This window comes from Ovis aries, chromosome 11 (assembly GCF_016772045.2).
Source record: "Ovis aries strain OAR_USU_Benz2616 breed Rambouillet chromosome 11, ARS-UI_Ramb_v3.0, whole genome shotgun sequence".
NCBI lineage: Eukaryota > Metazoa > Chordata > Mammalia > Artiodactyla > Bovidae > Ovis > Ovis aries.
Genome location: NC_056064.1, coordinates 27,779,178 through 27,785,165, shown reverse-complemented (window position 1 = coordinate 27,785,165; position 5,988 = coordinate 27,779,178).

Sequence of the window (5,988 nt, the reverse complement as noted above, 5' to 3'; positions counted from 1 at the left end):
ACCCCATTCAAACAACACAGGCAGTTTTACTTGAACAGAAAATTGAAGAAATGAGTACCAGTTACATTCTTACAAATCTTCAATATCAATTCTTGAGAAAGATCTTAATTTAATACCTTGTCCAGCTAGATTATTTGGGTTAAGTTTTTTGTTTGTTTGTTTGTGTTTTGACGGAGTCCTAACCCCTGGACTCCCAGGGAAGTCCCCTTGGCTTAGTCTTATAATACAGAACAGTGTCTCTCTCTCCACGCACACAGGAGGAAGGGAACGTTGCCATATCTTCCTGCGGCTCCTTTTGTTCATTATTAAGACTTGCATTTTTTAAGGCTAATCTCTGGAATTCCATTAGGAGGCCTCCAGAACTCAATTTTACCAGGAAAAATAAATGAAGAATGGGCTAAAGACGATTTGACATAACAGTGAAGTAAGGTGGTGGTGGTTTAGTCACTCAGTCATATCCGACTCTTGCAACCCCATGGATTGTAGCCTGCCAGGGCCCTCTGTCCATGGGATTCTCCACACAAGAATACTGGAGTGGGTTGCCATTTCTTTCTCCTGGGGATCTTCCTAACCCAGGCATCGAACTCAGGTCTCCTGCATTGCAGGCAGATTCTTTACCATCTGAACTACTACTGGGGGTGAAGTAAAGATCTGTAGCATCCCCCCCGCACCACCACAGACTCAAGCATGTAAACTTGATACGTAACTTCGAAGGAGTCCCTTGAGCTCCAAGCTCACCTATAAATTGGGATGATAATCCAATTGTGATCAGGTTTGTGAAAGGATGGGCATGGGGGAGGGCTTGTTCTCCCTCCAGTTTAGGGAACTTTCACAGAGTTCAGTTTCACTCAGAATGACCAGTCAAACTAAAGCAAGTCCCTTCCTCCAAAAAAAAAAAAAGATTTGGAGGCAGGAGAGCAGCCGATGTGGGCAAGTCCCATCCAGGTCTGTGTTGGACTGGGCCCTCCCTCCTGGCCTCTGCCACCTGCGTGCCCATGCAAGGTTCAGCGCCCTCTGTCTGTTCACATGTCCACCCACATTCCAAGCCACAGGCTGGTCCTGGAGCCCTGGGTCAGGATACACTCAGCCCTTCAAGGTTGAGCGCCCCTTGGTTCTCTTCCTGCTCCCAGGGTGGCTCTGGAGTGGAGTGGAGAGAGCAACTCTGGTTTGCAAACACACTTTTGCTGTGGTCAGAACACTTAACAAAGTGTGTTAAGTTATCCTACCCTGTGATCCTACCCCTTAACAAACTTGAAGTGCATTGTTGACTGTAGACAGAAAGTTGTATAGCTGATGTCTAGGATTTAATCACCTTGCATAGTCAAAACTTTATACTCCTTGAATAGTAGCTCCCCATTTCCCCCTCCCCCTAACCCCTGGCAACCACCATTCTATCTCTGCTTCTCTGTGTTTGACTGTTTTATGTTTTGGGGTGTTTTTTTTTTTTTGCCATGCTATGAGCATGTAGTGATTGCAACTGTGAAATTAAAAGACTCTTACTCCTTGGAAGGAAAGTTATGACCAACCTAGATAGCATATTCAAAAGCAGAGACATTACTTTGCCAACAAAGGTCCATCTAGTCAAGGCTATGGTTTTTCCAGTGGTCGTGTATGGATGTGAGAGTTGGACTGTAAGAAAGCTGAGCACCAAAGAATTGATGCTTTTGAACTGTGGTGTTGGAGAAGACTCTCAAGAGTCCTTTGGACTGCAAGGAGATCCCACCAGTCCATCCTAAAGGAGATCAGTCCTGGGTGTTCATTGGAAGGACTGATGCTGAAGCTGAAACTCCAATATTTTGGCCACCTGATGCGAAGAGCTGACTCATTGGAAAAGACCTTGATGCTGGGAGGGATTGAAGGCAGGAAGAGAAGGGGATGACAGAGGATGAGATGGTTTGATGGCATCACCGACTCAATGGACATGGTTCTGGGTGGACTCCAAGAGCTGGTGATGGACAGGGAGGCCTGGCATGTTGCAGTTCATGGGGTTGCAAAGAGTCAGACTTGACTGAGCGACTGAACTGAACTAATGAGCATGTGGGATCTTAGTTCCCTAACCGGAGATCTAACCCGAACCCTGTGCATTGCAAAAAACCCACACCCCTGCCTTGCAGGGCGGATTCTTAACAACTAGACCCTTAGGGAAGTCCTAAGGGACTGCAGTACACTAGGCCTCACTGTCCATCACTGACTCCTGGAGTTTACTCAAACTCATGTCCATTGGGTCGGTGATGCCATCCAACCATCTCATCCTCGGTCATCCCCTTCTCCTCCTGCCTTCAATCTTTCCCAGCATCAGAGTCTTTTCCAGTGAGTCAGTTCTTCACATCAGGTGGCCAAAATATTGGAGTTTCAGCTTCAGCATCAGTCCTTCTAATGAATATTCAGGATTGATTTCCTTTAGGATGGACTGGTGGGATCTCCTTGCAGTCCAGGGGACTCTCAAGAGTCTTCTCCAACACCACAGTTCAAAAGCATCAATTCTTCTGTGTTCAGCTTTCTTTATAGTCCAACTCTCACATCCATACATGACTACTGGAAAAACCATAGCTTTGACTAGACAGACCTTTGTTGGCAAAGTAATGTCCCTGCTATTTAATATGCTGTCTATGTTGGTCATAGCTTTTCTTCCAAGGAGCAAAAGTCTTTTAATTTCATGGCTGCAGTCACCATTGCAGTGATTTTGGAGCCCAAGAAAATGAAGTATGTCACTGTTTCCCCATCTATTTCCCAGGAAGTAATGGGACCAGATATCATGACCTTCGTTTTCTGAATGTTGAGCTTTAAGCCAACTTTTTCACTCTCCTCTTTCACTTTCATCAAGAGGCTTTTTAGTTCCTCTTCACTTTCTGCCATAAGGGTGATTTCATCTGCATATCTGAGGTTATTGATATTTCTCCCGGCAATCTTAATTCCAGCTTGTGCTTCCTCTAGCCCAGTGTTTCTCATGATGTACTCTGCATAGAAGTTAAATAAGCAGGGTGACAATATACAGCCTTGACGTACTCCTTTTCCTATTTGGAACCAGTCTGTTGTTCCATGTCCAGTTCTAACTATTGCTTCCTAACCTGAATACAGATTTCTCAAGAGGCAGGTCAAGTGGTCTGGTATTCCCATCTTTTGAAGAATTTTCCACAGTTTGTTGTCATCCACACACAGTGAAAGGTTCTGGTGTAGTCAATAAAGCATAAGTAGATGCTTTTCTGGAACTCTCTTGCTTTTTTGATGATCCAGCAGATGTTGGCAATTTGATCTCTTGTTCCTCTGCCTTTTCTAAATCCAGCTTGAACATCTGGAAGTTCATATTTTGAATATTAACCCCTTATCAGACATATGGTTTGCAAATATAATATTTTGAGCGAAGATGGGAGACTCAGATTGATGCTTTAGTGAGTATTTTCTACTTACAACTTTGTCAAACTAGCCTTATATTGTGGAGAAGGCAATGGCACCCCACTCCAGTACTCTTGCCTAAAAAATCCCATGGACGGAGGAGCCTGGAAGGCTGCAGTGCATGGGGTCGCACAGAGTCGGACACGACTGAAGCGACTCAGCAGCAGCAGCAGCAGCCTTATATTGTGGAATAGAATCTGCTTTTTTTTTTTTTAGCTCTAGGGGAAGAAGAAACATTTTCTTTTGTTATTTCTGAGCTGCTATTCCCAGTAGTTTTTGAGCCTACACATTGGAATGTCATTAGTTGGCACTGAGACCGGAAGGGGGAGGTGTCTGAGAAGCTCAGCTTTAAACTGTTGCTTCCAATTTATTCTGCAGGTTTTCTGGACATGTGTGCCACTGACAACTAAAGCGTGTTCACCAAGGTGAGCTTCAACACTGTGTAGGCCATTTACCTCTGCACAGTTATTTTAACCTTTCCAAATTTGGTGGCTTTGGGTTGTGGAATTTTGAGGAGAAAGGTTTTATGGGGAGAGGAGCTGTTTTTGAATATGTGATTTACACATCTTTTCTTTGTAGAATGTTTACAGAAATTGATTTGAAACCTGAGCTACCTTGAAATGTAAAAGTAAGAACCCTCTGTTGTTCAAAAATTGGCCAATGCAGAATAGGTTTGCCCCCAGAATCTTCTTCTGAATTTTGTTCAGAGCTCTATTCCTTTGAATTAGTGAAACCTGGTTTCTGTTTTCGGTTCCTGGTTCCACTTGATTGCTGTTATCTTGGCACTACTCTTTGTTTACCCAAGTTCTGACATTTTTACCCCAGAATTAATTACCCCAGATGGTCTGCTCTGCTGTGTTTTCCAAGCAAACAAAGTGAGCAGGAAATATGAACTTCCTGAGCCAGTTGGCTTCCCTCTTTAATATGAGGCTTTGCCTTTTACAAGCATGTACATCTTATGTCTAATTTTCTTATTCATAATTAACTATGTATATAATATGTTATATATATATATACACACACACACACACACACACACACACACATAAGTATATAGGTTGGATCTAATTCTGTTTTCTCTCTTTTCCCTTTTGAAATTGGGTCCCGATATTTTGCCTTCTGCTTCCCCAAGGCTCCTTTGTAGAATCTTCCTGTTCAATTTGAGCTTCTGCATCATTTCTGTCGAGGAGCTCCTTGCTCAGAATAACTTCTCCACACCTGGAACTTTGGTCTAGGATTTCTTTTCACTTTTAGACACTTCCCTCGTCACGACTAGCAGATGAGGTCTTATTAGCTTTCCTCCTTGGGTTTTGCACAGCCAGGTCATCTAGTGACCAGATGTTTGCCTCTCTCCCCTCCGCCCCCATGCCCTCTCAGCACTGAATATACTGTTCTTTAGAGGATGTCACGCCCTCCCTAGGCCTTTCTCCTGGTGCAGTGACAGGAATCCTGGAAATGGCTGCCTTGAATGCAGGGGCCACTAAGATCTTGCCTCAACACTTAACCCAGATCACCAGTAATAACCCACCAGCCTCCCAGTCCTGAAACACTGCCTCTGCTGTGAGTGGAGTGGAGGGAGCCAGTCCTGATGCCTGGAAGCAGCCACCCTTCCTCCTCTCCAGACGCAGGTACTCCCTGTATCAGGAAGAGAGCCTCCTGGAAACTGATCAATCTTGGTTTCCCTCTTTATTCTCTCCTCACCCACCCACTTCTCTAGCCTATCACTTTCATTCATTGATTATACACTTATAAAGACCAATTATGTGCCAGGCAGTGTGCTAGATTACCATCAAGTCAGCAGTCATGGTAGAGAGTGCTAAATGCTGCGATAGGGCACAAAGCAAAGGTTTGGTTGGTTTTTTTTCTTAATATATTATTGTTGTTCAGTTGCTAAGTTGTATCTGACTCTTTGCAGCCCCATGGAATGTAGCACACAGGCTTCCCTATCCTTCACTATTTCCCTGAGTTTGCTCAAACCCACGTCCATTGTTGGTGATGCTGTCTAACCATCTCATCTTCTACTGTCCCCTCTCCTTTTGCCTTTAATCTTTCCCACCATCCAGGTCTTTTCCAATAGTTTTGTTTATTTACTTTTGGCTGTGCTGGATCTTTGTTGCTGCACAGGCTTTCCTCTGTTTGTAGCGAGAGGCCACTCTTTAGTTGCAGTATGCAGGCTTCTCATTGCTGTGTCTTCTCTTGTTGCAGAGCATGGGCATCTTGGATCAGGGATCAGACCCGTGTCTCCTGTGTTGGCAGGCAGATTCTTTAGCACTGAGCCATGGGGGAAGCCAGTTAATTTTATATTTTGATCGTACCAGGTGGCATGCAGGATCTTAGCTCCCCAACCAGAAAGCAAACCTGCCTCCCTGCAGTGGAAGTGTGGAGTCTTAACCATTGGACCACCATCAAAGTCCCAGGAAAGACTTACAATTCTGTAAAAGGAAGCTCGGTGAGGGATCCACACAAAAGTCACTTCAGCTGAATTTTGATGGATTGTTTGCAGTTCAACTGTGAATAGTCTCCATTCTGCCTCAGTTGCATCAGAGGACTTCTAGCAGGGGAAGTAGACTTGGTCAGCTCCTCAGTAGAAACACC